The sequence below is a fragment of the Tiliqua scincoides genome, chromosome 7 (assembly GCF_035046505.1).
Source record: "Tiliqua scincoides isolate rTilSci1 chromosome 7, rTilSci1.hap2, whole genome shotgun sequence".
NCBI lineage: Eukaryota > Metazoa > Chordata > Lepidosauria > Squamata > Scincidae > Tiliqua > Tiliqua scincoides.
In genome coordinates this window covers 20,518,089-20,536,543 of record NC_089827.1, presented here as the reverse complement: position 1 = coordinate 20,536,543, position 18,455 = coordinate 20,518,089, and the positions used below count along the sequence as shown (strand labels likewise).

Sequence of the window (18,455 nt, the reverse complement as noted above, 5' to 3'; positions counted from 1 at the left end):
GGTAACTTTTCCCCCATCTTAGCACCAGATAAGACGTTAGGTAGGGCATGAGTCAAAATAATCTCCATCTCCTCAAGCAAATATATGCTTCATCCATTTTTCCTGTGGAACATTTCAGTGTGTAAACTATCACAAAGTAGAGGGGATTACAAAGAAGAAGAGCAACGTTAATCTTTGACCATTGATTCTCAGTTGTGCTGTCAGCAGTGTTACGCTGAATGCTGCTTTAGTATTAAGCAATGCTTTGAGACGTCAATAGAACTCAGGCTCTCCTTCAGATGATAACTTGCCTCCTTGCAGTCAATTTAACCAACCCAATCCGTACTTTGATAGGGGTTTTCTTATATGAATCAGCTGTGGATATTTACCAGTGCAGCAAGTAGTTCAGTAAGCCTCCTTCACCAGAAATCCTACAAACAAGTTTATGGCTTGTAGGGAAAAGGGATAATTTCCAGTAGTTACACCACAAGCCTAAGCATGTTTAGTGAGAAGTAATTCCCTTTGGGTCCAGTGGGACTAACAGTTCCATCCAACAGCACAGTCTTAACTGGATGCTATGGGCCAGCTAGGGACGAGGCAGCAATGGAGGGGTAAGTAAAAAAGAACATTTTTTTACTTCTCTGCCACCGCTCTTTGGCTGGCATAAATCTGAGTTTGTCTGGTCTGAGTCTGGGGGCACAAGGTATCGTCACTTTTGCCACCACAAATATCCTCTGAAATCTTCCGCAGCCCACTCTTGACATGCCCGTCCTGGCCCAATCCCCACCCCAGTCCTCCCCTGAAATGCCCCCACCACTGACCTACTTGTTCTGGCAGGGACTTGGCACTCCAATGAAGTGTATGCAGGATGACCAGCCATTTGTGCTGGCAGCCCTGGCCTGAACACCTTCACAGCAGCTGCTGTGCCAGAGGCCCAAGCCTGGCACTAACAGTGCACAAGGTTCAGCTCTGCCGTTAACTTTCCTCTGTGTCAGGCTTTGCAACCTGACATGGAGGTTCTGAAGCCTGTGCCAGCAAAACAGCCAGCGCAGACTTGAGAAGCTCCATTGTGGGGACGGGGGCTTTCCCTGGGGAAAGGGGACAGAAGTCCCCTTCTGAGGAGACTGCTGGCGGCCCTGACAGGGCCGCTAGATACTGCAGGTGCCATTTTGCTGCCGCTACACCCGGCAGCACTGCCAGAAATAGGATTGGGTTGCCCAGTTGCAATCCTATACATACTAACCTGGGAGTAAGTCCCATTGAATCAGTAGGTCTTACTTCTGAGTAGACATAAATAGGATTGCACTGTTATTCTAGGAGATCCTTTTCCAGTTGAATATTTGAATATTTTACAACACATTAATTGGAAGTGTGTTATATTTTTTGTTTTTCCTCTTCATTTTCTTCCATTCCAATTTCCCTCCATATGTGTGTCCTCCCTTTATCCTGTGCCTTGTGTGTTTTTTCACCTTTTTCTTTACATTCCAAATTTCCTTCCCTGTTTCAGTTCTCTCTTTCTTAATTAATGCATTGAGTCATTCATTCCAGCTGACAGTGGAGTGAAAGGAAGTGCCAGGAGCCAGCCTTTAGACCACTTCCTAAGGGGCTGGCAGAAGAAACAGAGGAAGGAAAATGAGGGCAGATCAGCTGGGATACAAACTGTGCTGTGTTCCTTTGCATGAAGCAGGATGACAACCAACCTGATGGATGACAATGATTAGAATAACAATAGATACAACTGATTCTTCCTGGCCTGTGTGGTCAGAAAAATAGAGAGAGAAAGGAATAGGTTTCCTGGCTCATTCTATGATCTCATCTATACAACTAACTGCAAATGCATTCTCATCAAACAAAGTGGGTGACCCTATGCAGATGCACATACCAAATATTTTATCTGTATATTTTAAAAAAGCCTGATGTGCTATTTAGATACACTACCTTCAGAAACATAACACAAAGCAAATGTCTGTGCCAAATCATATTGCTTACGAATTTCAATATATCTAGCTGCAGAAGGTACAGCTATGAAAGAAGGATCTAGGCCAGCAATTTTCAACCTTTTTCATCTCGTGGCACACACTGGCAAGGTGTTCAAATTATCAAGGCACATCATCAGTTTTTAAGGGAATATTTTATCATTTTAAAAATGAGTATTAAGATGGTGTTTAAAGTTCAATAAATTTTAATCATTCTGCGTATGAATACTTCAGTTTCAATTCTCTTATTATTTTTGATTTGTCAGCTCATCTTCTTCTGCAACATTAATTCTGCTGACTTGCATGCACTTAACGCAAACAGATCTCTCAAGGGAGATATATCACGGTACGAGAAATACATTTCAATGTTTTAACTCAGCAGTGACAAACTTTGTAGAATTAAATTGACAACATTTTTGTCCTGTCTCCCAATATAACTAACTGCTTCCAAGAAGCCACAACCATGCTTCCTTTGGGTTTTTGACTGGTCTGCTTGGCTGCCACTCAAGACTTCAGTTGGTTTATATTGAATAGCCCCGCCTCTCCATTTGGACAGGAAGCTTGGTGCTGCGGAGCCATCTGAAGTTTCATTCAGGCTTGTAAATAACACAGTGAGGCAAAGAAGCCACATAAGGTCTAAATTTGCACATGCTCCTTTTCTAGGAAAGGTTGTAAAATACTAATAAATGATCCTTCCTCAAATTTTCACAGCACACTGGTGGACTATTCACAGCAAGCCGGTGTACAGCACAGCAGTTGAAAAATCACTCCTCTAGACCTTCAATAGTTTTGACACACTTATCTCAATTTGAACCACTGAGAAATCAAAATCTGTAGTGGACACTTAAATTTGACTGGACAATTATTGGGTGCATTGTATTAAATAAATACTTTATTCACTTTAACAATTGCTTCCAGCAAACTTTTTGCTATTTACGTTTCTGCTACCCTTGTGAAAAATAAAAATAAATCAATAACCAGCAACTCACGTGGGTACTATTTGTCACCTAGGCTGTTATAAATGTGATTAGAGAATCCCCAACATTAGAGTAGATTTGTACCTGGCAATCCATGCTTGCAACCAACAACTGAAATAACAATATCTCATGTTTCAAGTCAGAACAATAGGGAAACAATCCATTTCTTGTTCACGGTGACTCTTGAAACTATTTCAACAGCACCAAGAGAGACCAGCAGATGTCTTGCCAGTTAAGCATAACCATTAATTTCACTACAGTTCAGTGCCATAATGCTAAGTAAATATTCACATAAAACATTCAGTTACAACAAGTTCCATTGTTAAATATATATGGTGGATATACAGTTACAGTTGATGATTCTCTAGTAACACTATTACTATTCCAAATTATGAAGGGTTTATTCAGCAGACACTAGTATCTGATGAAATATTTCCGTTTATTTCAGTTAAAACCCGTCTAGCTGCAGCCAATCTCAATGTCATGGCAAGGCCTGACATAAATGGGCACTTCATCTTTATTTTTAATCAGAAATACATTATAGATAGATCTGTGGCTCTGTGGAGTTATTTACTGGATCATTATTATTGGGTGCAGCATCTTCTAAAGTTCTTTCAGGTGTTGACATTATCTGGGCACTCACTGATACAAAGTTTGACAAATCTATCAATGAATTAAGCAATGATGTTGTAGGACAGCAGTCACCAAACCAAAGCCTGTGGGCCAGATCCGGTGCAGCGCTGCAGCCCTCCTCTGTGTGAGCAGCACTTACCATTTCGCCACGCTGCTCACATGAAGCCCACCTGATGGCCAAACTCACCACCACTGCGCAACGAAAATGCAATACCTGTTTGGACCGCTTCTTATCATTCCAGTGGGTCACCATGTGTAGTTCTCCTAGATCGGGGGACAGGAACACTCTGGGCAGTTGCATCTGCTGCCCGGTGTCCCAGAATACTGTGCAACAGGACATCCGGGCAAACACGACTGCCCAGTGTCCCTGTCCCCAGATCTAAGAGGACTACACGTGGCAACCCAGTGGAATGGTAAGGTCTTCTCACCGAGCGAATGGGTTTGTCCAAACCCTGGATCCACCGCTGGGCTGGGACGGCCCTGGCTTAGAGTATCACGTTGCAGCCATCAGGTGGGCTTCATTCAAACAGCACGACAGAATGGTAAGAGCTGGTCCAAACGGGGACTACCTTTACTAAGCAGTCGTGAGTTTGCTAACCATTGTTGTAGGAGCATAATGCAATCTTGGCAGCCTATGGATAGCCCTCAAGAAGCTCCTGCAGCAGTTTTGGAGGCTGAGCTGAAGCAAGTCTGGTTCAGTAGGGGACACTACCATCTGTGGGCTCCTTGAAAGAAAGGTGGAATGCAAATGTAATAAATACATAATGTATAATCATTTGTCTCATCCTTATAAATAATGGGGAAAGGCTGTCGAAGTGTTGAAAGTATACCTAATATGCTATAGTTAAGGGCTTTTTAAGTCATGCTTGGGCCCCCTGGGGCCTTACGCTGCTGGAACTAGCAGAACAAGGTCCTTCAGGGCAGTGTGAAAGCCAGGCCACAGTTGCACACTTCCAGGCTGATGCCATAAATAGGCAGCAGCATGACATATTCAGCAGGGTCAGTAAGTTGACCAGGGCCAGACACATGTCATGGGCAGGGAAAGGGAGGGTAGGTGGGTTGTGGAGTATCAGGGAGGGCAGGGGTTGTGGAGGGAGGGGATGGATCTCAGCAGCACCAGGCCGCCCAGCCCCTTTTCTCTCCTTGGATATACACCATCAAAATAGCAGGTGAGTGTCTGAGGAGACCCATAGGCAATCAGATAATCGTCAGGGGTAAACAAATTTTAACTTATCTCCTGCTGGCTGTCCAATCCCCCCTCCAGATGTGGCGTGTGTTCCACCAGCACACCTGCATCAGCACCAATGGTGGAGGATAGAATTGGGCAGTATTTGACACATGCATTTCAAAAATAAGTAGTATTTAAATTTTTCAGCCTGTTAAGATTTGGGTTGGAAAACTCAGAATTACTCCTGTAATCATTTGCCAGGGCACATACACTTCCCCCCCCCCTGCTTTTTGGGTCCAGATTATAGAAACCTACAACGCTGTACCAAAGCTTATAGCTAATTACTAGAAAGGAAGCTCAGTGCTTCCAAACATACAAGCTCAGGAGCACATGGCTTACATGTAGAAAGCACTCTGTTCAATCATCTTCAGGTAGAGCAGAGAAAATTCTTGCTGAAACCTTGACGTGCCACTGGTTGTCTATGAACAGAGATCAACTTGGACTTGCCAGTTGCCCCACTGTGGTTGCTTGGGCTCACCCTAGGCAAGAGGACAAATGGTGGATCCAACCTGCTGAAATTCCCCTGCAGGATGCAGTAGAGCCCACTCAGGTAGCACTGCGTGGCTGCCCAGGAATTTAGTTAGGATTGGGCTGTTAGAAACATACATGCTGCCAACATGGTGTTGTCAGTTCTACCTCCCCCCAGAGTTGCACATGCTGCCAGAGGCAAGCTGCACAAAAGGCTGGGATACTTTTCCATTTGGGTGCTTGACTGAGGACAACTGGAGAGAGAAAACAAATCGAAAAATGATAAGGTTCCAACAGATAATGAATAGTGTCAGAACTGATATGAAGTGCAAGACCTTCCATGCGATGCACTTTAGTCCCTTTTGCTATCGTCATGCTGCACACCACAGTCTGGATGATAAGGGCTAGCTTCTTAGAAATCCCAGAGTATGCTGAATCCTACCAAATGAGGTTCAGATGCATTCAAGTCCTGCAATTTTATTCCTAAAGAGCAGTAACCAGCAGAGTGACCTTACTTGGGTGGCAGTAATAAAGAAAGGTCAGAAGCACATACTTGGCTGGTTACCCGCAGCAGTACTTTTAGCCAAATAAATAAGAAGTGGTTTGTGTGGCAACACAGCCCTTATAAAGAGTGATTTTTGTCTAAACTGCAAAATCAATTGCCTGGATGTAGTGACCTGAAAGGTTAACAAGTCAGTGAAGAATAGCACAGAAAGGATTCAATTCACCCAATTGCTTGGGAAAAAAAAGAGAGTTCTAATCTTCTTCATACTTTCTTTGCCAGAATTAAGTGAAGATGGAGGAATTACACAGTTTTGCACAATATCAAAGATCAGTCCAATAATTTTACAGTTGAAATACACTTTCAACGTCAAGCACAAAGTCTACTGATGCAACTAATTTGAATGCGTCTTTACCACTTTCCGTACACTTTTGCATGTTTTCTGTCCTTGTTCTTACTAGAACTTCTAGATATCACTGGAGCCAAACAGAGCCTGAAGAGGCCTCAGCAAGATTCTCTGCACCTCCAAACAGCCGAAAATACTGAAAAATAGCCACTTCCTGTTTTTGTCGCTGCCTTCTCCCCTCCCTTGCAAAGACCTAGTGCTTCCCTAATTTTCAAGTTTTGGAACCACTGCTCTTAAAAACCACTGAATTTAAAGGAGCTAACTTCTCAGAGAATATTCATAGATGCAACCTGCATGTTTCATAATACAGTAGCACTGCTTCATTCAAATGAGGATCATCATCAGTTACTATACTGCAAAAATATGCTCAGATACACATGGAGTTCTTAGGAATCATGGTGGGTTTTGTAATTCACTTTAAAGTCAGTTTCACTTCTGGGCCTGCCACTTTACTGCAGAGCTAGTGTCATGAATAAGAACTCATCAGAGCTCCTGCAAAGGGTTGCATCAGGCTAATGGTCTAAGAAATGATAAAAGAATTTCTCCATCAGCTGCTTTCTCTATCTTGCCACCTCACCCCCTACCACCTAGGTTTGGGCTTTAGTGGCAAACAAGATGCACAGGAGAAAATTTCTCAAAAAAGTATCAACACACCATGAAAGACCCCTGTGACAGCTTTCCACATAAGTTTCTAGGGGCAACAGGGACTTGCAGTGGTGCTATCTAAGGTAGAGACATCACATCTTATATAACAAGCATGGCCAAACTCCATGTGCTTATCCACTCATCACACTACTGCCCCAACCTGTTTGTGATGCACCTGCTGGAGCATAGAGGCTGCTGCATATAACTTACGACATGCACCTTTGGTATTTACTCCAAGCTCAGGTCATCCAAGCTAGCAGCATCAGAAAGCCTTTCTCTCTCTCTTTCCTCAATGCTATCACTGTGACTTCATACACTCCAAAGTGCAAGCAAGTTTCTTTAAGGCTCGTGCCATCTGCCTTTCTTCCCTGAACAAGTTATACAGTGCCATCCTCCATTTCAAGTGCTACCAGGGTGCGTCACATGATCCGGAAACAGGATCTCTGTCATCAGAACCATGCAGGCCAGCTAGTTTACACTGACTGTTAATCACACAGCACTGCGAGGCTAATTACAATAATACAAAAAAGGTCTACAGAGGACAGAGAAGACATCTGGATGAAGGGGAGACAACACGCAGTCACACAGCATTATAAAAGCATTGCCTTGGAGAGGTCCTGGGCCCTGACTAAAATTCAGTCCAGATTCATGGCTTCTGGTTGTGGTGGACGTACTTTTGGACTAGGCCCAGGATCTCCTTCATTTGGTAAGCTGTTATCAAAAATATATTAGAGGTGAGCACAGTGCAGCCCAGAAAGGCTCCAGTGTACCAAAAGGGAAGGGATATTGCTGCCTACTCAGCACACTGGAAGTCTCATAACACATGAAGCTAAACCAAGAGTGACCTGGGGTGACTGTGCAAGTCTTTTTTAGTTCTGCTAAATGACCTCTACCATACTGAAACAACTGCAGTGTACCAGGCTACCTGTACATGCCCACACTGAATTGCTGAATCCATTCCAGATGTCACAATCTACTATGGCATTTGCCAGAGTGAAAATGACTGATTCCTCCACTTTGCCAAAACTTTTCACAGCAACTTTCCTGGAATGGAATGTACTTGTTCAGTTCATCTGGAAATATCCTTGTGTAGCCTTTATTCTCAGACTAAAGATACTGTATTAGACTCCATCAAGTCTTGTAGGCTTTGGCTGTCCTGAGATATCTGGGGCTTTGAGAGAAAACCATATTAAACCAGCCACTGGGAATGGATGATTTCCTTGAGAATCAATATTTAGTCTTTGCGGTGACAGTGACATGTACTGGACTCTAAGCAGTAGTATAGAACACCTTAGTGTGTTCCCTCCCTTTCTCTCTCCTGAAAGACTAAAAAGAGAGATAAAGCTCCTCACATGCCATGGTGAAGAGAAAGCAAAATAAAAGAGCAATGAAGAAGACTAGGAATAGGGCAGAGATGACAGAATGCAAGAAGGGAAAAATGTGCAAAGGTGACCAGAGGTGGGGGTAATATAACTTATAAACTATATACAATACTTATAAATATACATACAAATAGTGGCTGGTCTTATGACTGTAATAAAGTTTTACTACTTACTACATACAAATAAAGACTGCATGTTAGGAAAATGCCAAAATAAAAAAAAGCTTATCCTGCTATAAAAATGATTCCTTGATGTGCTTTAATAAGGCTTCTGCTCCAAAGAGCTTATAATTCAGGGCCTGAGATAACAAAGAGAAAGAAAAGACAATGATTCCATACAGTGACTGGAAGTTGTAGAGCAGGGGTGCTCACACTTTTTTGGCTCGAGAGCTACTTTGAAACCCAGCAAGGCCCGGAGATCTACCAGAGTTTTTTTTTACAATGTTCGCGCCATCATAACATATAACATTTATGTGTACAATGTATGTTGGTGTACCTTGAGCCCCACTGAGTATAACAGGACTTACTCCTGAGTAGACATGCCTAGGATTAGGCTGTGAGGCTGCAATCCTAGCCACACTTACCTGGGAGTAAGCCCCATTGAGTACAATGGGCCTTACTCCCGGCGTTTCCTCCCAGAGGCACCTGAAAGGGGGGGGGGGTTCGGCACTCCGTGATCTACTCATTTTGCCTCGCGATCTACCGGTAGATCGCGATCCACCTATTGAGCACCCCTGTTGTAGAGCATTCATTTTCTGTCAGCTCATTATGAGAACAGAGATTAGTTCTCCTGCAGGTTTTGCAAAGTGAACTGAAGCATTAAAACCATGTGGCAGAACACCAACAGAGTACTGCAAAGATATGCAGATTATTAGCCTATTAAAACCTTTACTAGGCTACTTGCCCAAATAGACACATGTTGGCCGTTTGTGGAACACTGATAGGAGAAAGAAAAGCCAACAGCTTTCCCATCTGGCCAACTAGAGGTGATTCTTACTTGCCACACATGGCTAAGCAAATGCCATATTAGTTCCTCCAGCCAAATTACTGCCTCATTGGGATCTATGCTTTCTGTAATAGGTTTCCTTATTTCTATGGCATGCTGTGTCTCCCAATACATGCAACTGCATGTCTGAAGTCAGGTGGAGTCTTACACACAGATGCCAAGCGTATCACTCAATGCGTCACTGATTTCAAATGGAATTCACTTTTCACATACATGTTGTTAGGAAGGAAGGCCTAATAAATTAAGAACCCATGCGTTACCATGAGGTAGATTCTCTAACAGCCCAATCCTATGCATGTTTACTCAGAAGTAAGTCCCATTAGAATCAATGGGGCTTAGTCCCAGGAAAGTGTAGATAGGATTGGGTTGTTAATGTATTAGATATCATTTCAGTACTACAGAATCTCTACAATATCATACAAGAGATTATCTGCAGTTTACAAGCCATGCCCAGTTTGAAATGGCACTCCAAACTAAGAGCTCAAAATAAATTTGGATTACTGCTGTCTTTGTTCCAGGTTTTCAAACATACCCCTTGTCACTGCTTGAATGGAAGCTTGTTGTGAACAAAATGAAAAGCATCAGCACTTAAAACCACCAGCACCCTTTCTTTAACGTTTTGCTTGTACCTTGGGCGATTCTCCATATTTGGCTTCTTGCAGAAGCTTCGTTCCTTGTGTGTTTATAGTAGTATCTGTCCATATTTAAACAGTTGGGCTGGGAGCCCAACTGTGCTTGCCTAAGACTCTTGAAGGTGCAGCCTTTGGCTGCAGTCCATAAACTGTCCAGTGTATCAGTAGAGCTTCAACATTATTCCTTTTGCACTGTTCTTTCTTAAGTAACATGTGAAATGAACCGTGGATTACAAAACAAGAGCATCCATAGATATCACAACGCTACTGGCACTGGAGTAGAACAAAGGCTCAAATTCTAAAATTATAAGGAACAGAGCAATACATGTAATAGAAATACCTAGTTTATAGAAAAGATGATGGCCAAGAGTCATCTTGTAAAAGTAACGCCATGATTACACACAGACCAAAGCCATCAATGCATATAATAATTATTGTAAAGCAGAACTCTGCCAATATAATATTCTTCTCTTCCCCCCCCCCTTTTGTACATCTGTTTTGAAACAGAGGGGAAGGTAAAGCAGAGCAGGCGTTGTGTGTGTAAACAGAGGCAACAAATCCCTCTTTCTGGCCACTTGCTGCTCTGTGATTAACCAGGTGTTCCAGCAGCAGATCTGGCCATGAATCAGGGTATAAAATGGTTTCTGGCTGTACACACAGGATCATTTCAGATATTTTAAAAACCAAATTGGACCCAAACATTGGCATTCATGCTCATAATGTACAAAACATCCTGGCACCTCTCCTCACTTCACCCACTTTTCTCACAGAGCTACCCAACTGCATGAGTGGGGAAGATACATCCAAACTTTCCCATTACACACAAAGCTAAATCTACTTTAAAATTAGATTTTAAAAAACTCCACCTTAAAAGTTCCACATGATTCAGAAGACCTACCTAACAATATGGATTAAACCAGTGATTTTCAATATTTTTTGTCTCATGGCACACTAAGGTACTAAAATTGTCAAGGCACACTATCAGTTTTTTGACAATTGACAAAGGCACACCATGCTGTTGGTGGGTGGTTCACATCTCCCAAAGGACCTACTAATAAATGACCCAAACACCCACGGCACACCTGCAGACCATTCACGGCATACCAGCGTACCAAAGCACAGTAGTTGAAAATGGCTGGATTAATCTATAAGAAATTGAGACGATACCACAGGAAGTCTTACTCAGGTGACCTTGTTATGCCAATGGTAACAGGTAGACCACCTAAGGGCGCAATCCTAACCAACTTTCCAGCACTGGTATAGCTGTGCCAGTGGGGCATGTGCTGCATCCTGCAATTGCGGGGCAGTCATGGAGGAAGATATGCCTCAAGATAAGGCAATGTTTGTTCCCTTACCTTGGAGTTGCATTGCCCTTATGTCAGTGCTGGAAAGTTGGTTAGGAATGCGGCCTAAGTCACTTCATAGTTAAATTGACAACTTCGAGACTGTGTATGTATGAACGTACTGAATACTATTTAAAGATTTGCAGGGATTTGAAATTTTGCATCTGTGTCATGTTGAGGAGTCCACTGCAGGAAAGGGTAAGGACCATCATTCATCCTAAAGGGATTAATATGTTAATGCATTTCAATGTGTTTAAATATGAATCCGACTGGTCTTAAAAAAATGGTTGGATTTTTTTTTAAGTATCCAAATACCTATCAAACAAAACTCCAGATTCCACATACTTTAGAACTGGCAGGCATTAGCTATCCAAGAATGTCCATGTCTCCAAGTTCTATAGCAGCAATCTCCAATCTATGCGCATTGGTCTGCTGTGAAAAGTCTGCAGGTGTGCCTTGGGAGTTTGGAGCACAGTGGTTGAAAAGAACTGAATAACTCTTCCAGGTTCTGTGGCTCTGTTTCTAGGGCAACTATCTAACTGAACTGTCTGTCCCTCTTCCTCCACTGGTAGCGCTGGCTCCACTGGGGTCAGAGTAGAGGAGAAAATAATGGCAGAGTGGGCAGTCCTCAAAAAGAGAGTCTGAGCTCTTTGTTTTTGTTTTCCCTCCCTCCCCCTAACTCTGGAGATGATGATGTGAAGGGTTGTATGACTGGGACTAAGAAGTAACAATGGGGGCGGTGGGTGCCACTGGTGTTCCTGGAGTGGGGAGCAAAGCAGTAAATTTCTTCCAGTGCTAGGACATCTGTGTAAAGTGGTCCCTCCCCCTTAGCTTCTGAGCCATTCAAGAAGGTGAGGGCAAAGCGACTTTTGAAGCCACAACTGGCTGGGAAGCCAAGGGGAAGGGGCCACTTTACAATAGCCTGAAGAAACATACTGCTTTGCCCGCCTCCAGGAATGCCAGTGGGGGTGCAAGTGTCTAGGGGAGATGGGGTGTCTGCATCTCTGATAAACCTAATGTTTGGGGGTTATGTGAGCTGGTAGGAGTGGTCTGGGGGGGGGGAGGAATGCATCACAGTGCATACCAAAGGAAGAGGGACAGACAATTCAGCCAGACAGTTGCTCTAAAAATAGAGCTGCAGAATCCAAATGAATCTGCCAGAAGGCAGAAGTGACATCATAAGAGGCAATGACCATAGAGAAGACCACAGAGGTCAGTGTGTCAAGAGAAGAAAAAGGTTGAAAATTACTGCTCTACAAGCATTAGGGCATTCACCATTTGAGGGCATCATCATAGCTCAGTGATTCTCAAAGAATGAAGTCCCATTCATATGCCCATCTCATGGGAAGGTCTACTGACTATATGATGTTGACAGAAAGCAATACAGTCAAATCACCCTATCATGAAAAGAATGCATTTTCTGCACCCATTACAATAAAAAGACCTTTAAAAAAAGTGAAAGTCTTTGTGTTAACCTGTAAGCTTATGTTGTAGCAGTGGGGACCTAGAAAGAGTATCTGGCCAGTGCCCTTCTCTTCACTTGCTTTGAGTTGTGTGCTTTGGGGGAAAAGGAGGAAGTAAAATCAAAATTGAACTGGTTACACCGGTTTGATTACAACTAAAGAGGTTCCTGACAATCAGGGCAAAATTGACCGAACTTTTTATTTTTTTAAATCCACTGTCTAATGGAATGTTTCTCAAACTGCCCTTTTGGCAATATTTTGGTTAAGAAATGTGTGTGTGTGTGTGTGTGTGTGTGTGTGTGTGTGTGTGTGTGTCTAGGGCCTCTGAGAGGAATTTTATCAAGGGGTACAAAGTTTCTTTTGGGCCTCTTTTCAAAGGGGGAGGGGTGAAACAGAGCGAGGGAGGGTGGTGATGGGTGAGCAGAATGGGGCAGAGGGGGCGAAACAGGGTAGGGGGAGGGTGGAGACAACTGGAAAAGTCTTTGGAGCCCGTCTACCCACCACCCATGTGGCATCAGCAGCTAGATTCAGATATGGAAAACCAAACACACTCCTAAGTCTCTCTAAAACCTTTTAAATATAGAGAATCATGAATAAAATTAACATCATCATATTTAGGCTCACACTAGAATGGTGCCCAGTGTGTACCAAAATGTACTGCTGCAGCAGCTGTAGCCCTGAGCTCCTAGATCAGCCATTTTCAATCTTTTTCATCTCATGGCACACTGACAAGGCCACTAAAATTGTCAAGGCACACTATCAGGTGTGCACACCATGCTGCCAGTGGGGGACTCACGTCCCTATTGGCCCTACTAATAAATGACCTTTCCCCAAATTCCAGTGGCACACCTGTGGACCACTCGCAACACACCAGTGGGCCACAGCACAGTGGTTGAAAATGGCTGTCCTAGACACTCTTTCATGGTAAGCAGATCCACAAGCCAAAGAGCTACTGTAGCAGGTCAGTTTCCTCCCAAATTTGACACTGTGTTAAGGTGTGTCATGTATGCATTCCTTGGCATGGCGCATACAGCTTGTGGCAGCAGCAGCCTCCACCATGCGCCCACTAGCATCCCGTGTGGGCAACCAGTCAGAGTAGACAGGAAGATGTAAGATCTCAGGAAATTTATTTGGCCCCTTCATTGGCTCCAGGGCCCCCCTTTTGACCCTGGGCCTGGGTACAAACTACCCCCTTCACCCCCCCCCCGCTCCCAGGCCCTGCGTGTGCGTGTTTCCTTAAGAGAGTGTGCGTACACCCACCCAGCCATTCCAACAGCCCAGCCGTTCCCCCTGCATCTCTTTGGACAGCTCCAGGGTGCTGCTGGCCAGCAGCAATCCACGGAAGGGCCTTAGCCAGGGCGAATGTCCCTGTGGGCGAGCTAGCAAGGAACGGGGATCGCAGCGTGTTCTTTGGCACAGGCGGGCCGACCGCAGCTGAGCTGTGCGCCACGTGGCCTCGGACGGCTTTGCACACCTGCAAGGGGAGCCAACCCGGCTGCAGAGAACCGGCCGAGCCCCTCTCGCTGGGATCAAGTTCTTCCCTTGCGCGCCGCCCCCGCGCCTCTCCCATTGGCCCGGGGCCGAGGTGGGGCCTTGCAAACGCGAGGATGCTGCGAGCTCCCTCCGCGGCTGCTGGGGACGCTCCGCCTGCAGCCCTGCCCCTCGCGCCAGTCTGGTGAGCATCAGCAGCACCCCCAAGCCTGACACCACCCCCTGTGGCGGGGAGGGCGGCTGATGGAGACGGGCAGGACCGGCCCCGTGCAGCCAGCCCTGCCTCTGCTGAGAAGGGCCTCAGTCCGCCCCCCCCCACCTTCAGCGCGAAGGAGGAGAGAAGGGCCGCCTTTACGCACTCGCAACCAGACGCGTGATGCTGCTGTCGCCACCGCCAGCCGCCTCCCTCCTGTGGCAGCGCCCACACAAAGGCGCGGAAGGGGCTGCCAATGGAGCCCTCCATTCCCCCCCCCCACACACACACACGCCTACCTACTGCTGCCCACCGCCACCTCTGACCAGGGGGCCATGCCCAGGAGAACAGCCGGGCGCCCCAAAGCAAGCAGATCCAGAACTCCCGCTTTCAAAATGGCTCCATTGGGGTCAGAGGAGAAGGGGGGAAGAGAGCCTGAGCTGTTGGTTGGTTGCTTGGTTGGCTTTCCTCTCTTCCCCCCCCCCCGAGTTGGATGACTAACAATGAGGGGGAGGGCGGGTAAGGGGATGCAAGTGTTTAGGGAAGACTGGGGTGCCTGCATGTTCACACGTTATGCTTGGGGTTCAGAGGAAGGGGGGAGGAAAGAGCCTGAGCTGTTGGTTGCTTGGTTGGTTGTCCTCTTCCCCCCGCCCCCAGCACCGAGAATGGCTGTATGACTGGGACCAACAATGGGGGGATAGGAGGGTGGGAGGGGGGTGCAAGTACCTAAGGGAGACTGTGGTGCCTGCATCTCTGTTCACACGTGATGCCTGGGGGTCAGAGGAAGGGGGTAAAGAGAGCCTGAGCTGTTGCTTGGGTGGTTTTCCTCTTCCTCCTCCCCAACTCTGGCGAAAATGGTGTGAAAGGCTGGATGACTGGGGGGCAGGTGAGTGGGGGGGGTGCAAGTTCCTAGGGGAGACTGGGGTGCCTGCATCTGCTCACACGTAATGCCTGGGGGTCAGAGGAGGGGGGCAGAGAGAGCCTGAGCTGTGGGTTAGTTGCTTGTTTGGTTGTTTTTCCTCCCCCCACTCCATCTCGGGAAAATGATGCGAAGGGGGGGAGGCGGGGTGCAAGCGCCTAGGGCAGACTGGGGTGCCTGCATCTCTGCTCCCACGTGACGTCTGGGGCTTGCGTGAGCCGGTGGGAGTGGCTGTGGGAGGGCTGCATCACAACGCACGCTGCCCGCGTGCCGTCTCTGCGTCTTGGGTTTCAGTTTGTGCGGGTGGCTGCCATTCTGCACAGCGCTTGGGGTGGGGGGACATCACCTCAGGGCGCTGCCAGTGGCCCGGGAGTCTGTGCCTGTGTGTTATGAGGCTGCCAGCCTAGCCACACCTTCCTGCGAGTAAGTCCCACCGAACCCAGTGGGACGTGGGCACGCGTAGGCTGGCGCCCTGCGTGTGTGTGAGCGCGCGCGAGGGCAGCGCTGCGCACCGAGAAGCCAACAGTGCCCACCACTTGGTGCTGGCAGAAAGCAGGACGCTTTGAACCCGTCCCTGCCCGGCCCTCCGCACGGGTGTGGGCACGTTGCGTCCTCCTCGTCGCTTTGACACCGTGGCGCGGCGGCGGCAGCTTTGTCGAGGCGCCCGCCGCGTCTCGTGCGCAAAGCGCCTCGCTCCTTCCCTCCACGCACCCCACACAGACGCGGGCGGGCGGGCGCGCGCGCAGCAGCAAGCTCTCGCCGCCCGTGGGAAGCCTCCACATGGGCAACGCCAAGGCGCTCCTCCTCCTCGGCGACCACCGACACAAAGCCAGGCGCTCTTCTGGGCGCCGCGCGTCCTGCTGGAGCGAGGCGGGCTACATCATTCCTGCACAGCAGCGCGGTGGCAGAAGCGGGTACGCAGTGGGCGGGGAGGGCGGCTGCTCCCCTGCACCTGGCCTCCCCCCAGACGCCCTTCCCAGGCTCCGCCAACGCTGCAGCCCCTGCGGGGCTCCGCATTACGTTACCTGGAGAGGTCTCTAGCTTAGGCTGCTGGGGCGGGCCGGCGCGCTCTACTCTCGCAGCAGCAGCCGGTTCCTGCTCGCCTGTCACTGGGTGAAGGAAGGGGATTATTTATTTATTTCCCATGACGTGGCCTGCGGAGGAGGAGGAGGAAGAGGCCCGGGGCCCTCGCGGTGGCCGTCTCGCAGGCCGGCTTCGAGCAGGAGGGAGGGGGAGGCGCGCGCCCGTGCCCGCCTGCTGCGCTCCCGCAATCGGTGTCAAGGGCAGCCGGGCGCTCTCCTCGCATCCGCCGGCCGCGGAGCGGGGCGGAGGCAGCCGGGCGCGGGGGAGGCGCCTGCTGCTGCTACTGCAGCTCCCGCCGATGAGGCTCGCCTGCCAAGGCCCGCTGGGGAACGGGAAGGAGCGCTGGCGAGGAGGCGCGGAGGGGAAGGCGCGCAGGGCGGGCGTGCCGGAGGCGCCACTCCAGGGCTGTGCCGCTTGGGGTCCCGCGGCCTCTCTCTCACACACACACACACGCACCGCACCCCATGGCATTCTCGCAACTGCCCTTCAGAATGACCGGGTCGTAGGAGGTGAGTTGGATTCACACACACACACACACCTTCATGCATTCCTTGCAACTGCCCTTCAGGATGACCAGATCATAGGAGGCGAATTAGATGGCCAGGTCATAGGAGGTGAATTGGATACACAGAGAGAGAGAGACACCCATTGAATTCCTTTCAAGTGCCCTTCAGAATGGCCAGGTAGTAGAAGATGAATTGGATTCACACACACACACACACACACACACACACACACACACACACACACACGTTGTTGGCATCCTTCAGTTTCAGAAGACTATGGTATTGTGCTCTGAATAGTGGTTCTGGAACAGAGTGTCCTCTCCAGCGTGCAAAGCCTGGGTAAAGTAGATATGGAGGATAGACTGTTACCCATGCAGCAAATCCCTCCTCTCCACGTCACTGAAATGGTCCAATGGAAAGGTAGAAGCCAATATGGTTGGTTCCAGCGGTGTCGCAGGAGTTGCCAGAACGTGACTGTGTTCAGCCAGGAACCGCCTCAGCAACTCCAGCTCTGGATTTTGCCTTGAGGTTGACTCCTGAAGCCTTTTCCATAACTGGATGTAGCCACAAGGCAGTGGAGGTTTGGGATCAGAGTTTTCCTTCTCTTAGATGAGCTGCCTTCCCAGGCTAACGAGTCCAACCTATCTGGTGGCTGTTTAGTCGCCTCTTATGACAAGTACAGCCAAACTGAGGGCCTATTCTTATCCCCAGCCCCCAGGGGAAACACACATTGCCAACCAACACATACATTGCATTCCTCATAACTGCCCTTCAGGATGACCAGGTCATAGGAGGTGAATTGGATTGATGACGTCTCTTTTTGGTCTCTGTTTTAGACTGACCAGTGGAAATGCAGTGGGACCAACTTTGGAGTAAACGCACGTTGGATTGGCGCTGCTGCTGCTGCTGCTGCTGCTGCTGCTAGTGAATGACGCCAAGTCCAGGTTGGCTGGAATGGGCATCCCATTGCAAATGAGTTCTGTCTGCTTCTCACCAGCTCAGCAACCTGGATAGATTCACTGGATCGGGGTTTTCCAACCTTTTTCATCTCACGGCACACTGACAAGGCACTGGAATTGTCAAGGTTGACAGTTGACAGGGCACAACATGCTGCCAGTGGGGGGCTCACATCCTCCATTGGCCCTACTAATAAATGACCTTCCCCCAAATTCCTGTGGCACACCTGTGAATCACTTGCAGAACACTGATGTGCCACGGCACACTTGTTGAAAATGGTTGCACTGGGCAGATACTCAAAAGTATCTGGAGTCCAGTCCTGAACAGGATAACTTAGACTGAATTTAATTTGACTTCTTAGTAATGGTATTGAGGATGGAAACGTTCTTGTAAAGACAGCACCAAGGTATGAGCTGTCTAGTCTGGGATTGTTACACTGAGTTCACCCACACAGCATTCATCGTCCATTTCTTGTCCTCCTGTATTCCCCTCCACCCATTCTTAATTTGTCACATGTATTTAAAACATACAGCCCAATCCTAGACATGTTTACTCAGAAGTTAGGGTCCAGGCCTATCTAACATTCCAAAAGGACATGCACTGCATCCTGTGAAGGAGGGCAGTCCCAGAGGCCTCTTCAAGGTCAGGGAACATTTGTTTCCTTATC

At 47.7% G+C, this 18,455-nt stretch overlaps 1 protein-coding gene across 2 annotated transcripts in view; it reads right to left on the bottom strand.

The window, feature by feature from the left end:
• Positions 1–16,560, bottom strand: part of SLC16A7 (solute carrier family 16 member 7) — a 132,996-nt gene extending 116,436 nt beyond the window's left edge. The window contains exon 1 of one of the 2 annotated variants that reach the window (XM_066633931.1): positions 16,268–16,560. The gene's annotated coding sequence lies outside the window, so the exon portion shown is untranslated. The remainder of the gene's footprint in view (positions 1–16,267) is intronic. The other variant, XM_066633930.1, reaches the window with a different exon arrangement.
• Positions 16,561–18,455: the final 1,895 nt, after the last annotated feature.